Source organism: Echinops telfairi, unplaced genomic scaffold (assembly GCF_000313985.2).
Source record: "Echinops telfairi isolate 266 unplaced genomic scaffold, ASM31398v2 ScPeMD7_7469;HRSCAF=8507_0, whole genome shotgun sequence".
NCBI classification, from domain to species: Eukaryota; Metazoa; Chordata; class Mammalia; order Afrosoricida; family Tenrecidae; genus Echinops; species Echinops telfairi.
The window spans coordinates 35,045,081-35,046,045 of NW_022111372.1; positions in this window are offsets into that span (position 1 = coordinate 35,045,081).

Genomic DNA, 965 nt, shown 5'->3' on the forward strand with positions numbered 1-965 from the left:
GTGCTAATGGTGAAATCACTACTGAACCCAACCAAGCCCAGCTGTGCGAGGTTAGCACTTCCTCGGGCAGAGGAGAGAGGCAAGATGGAAGAGGGGAGGGTGTGGGTAAAGGGAAGGGTGAGGCAGAGGCAGAGGTTCAAGTCCTTTGCTACCAGTTTCTTGGCGAGGCAACCCCCAACCTGGAGTTCCAGGTCAGTAATCTGGTCGTGGGGCCCCTGGGTCATGCAAACAGCTAAGGTGCTTGTCTCAGGTGATGATGAAGTTTGGGGAAATTTAGCCGTTGAACAGCCTAAGGCGCTCTCAGTTGGCCTTTGCCCACTGAGAATCCAGGGTTGGGGTAGTCCTGAGTCGGAAACGACTCCATACCAACAGATGTGATGGGGCCTGGGGTGTGCAAGTCGCTAACCTGCTTCAGGTGACCTATGTCTGAAAGGCCAGCCATTGAAAATGCTGGTGAGCACAGAGCTACTCAGACACAAGAGAGGTCGCTATGAATCAGAGGTGGCTCTGACAGCAACTGTTAAAACCGGGGGTGGGGTGGGGTGGGGTATTGCACCAACACATAACCCGGGGGCGCTCCTGCCCATGCTGCAGTGAGCACTGCCTTCAGAGGGGTTGTCTGTGGCTGAAGGGTCGGGGGAGGCTCACTGGACAGTCACTTCTCTTCCAGAACCAACAGCTCTCCACATCTGAAGAAAGGCTGGTGGGACCTCTTGGTCCTGGCAGGACTGCGGGGCAGTGTCCTGAGGGCTCCTTGGCCACAGAGCACCTGGGGTGTCCCCTTCCCTTGTCTCCCCTCCCAGGATGAGCGGAGTTATTTTTCTCCTAAAGTGGAAGGTCTATATGTAGATCCTCCCTGGGGGACGGACAACAGAAAAGTGGGTGAAAGGAGACATCAGACAGTGTAAGACATGATAAAATAATAATTTATAAATTATCAAGGGTTCATGAGGGAGGGGGGAGCG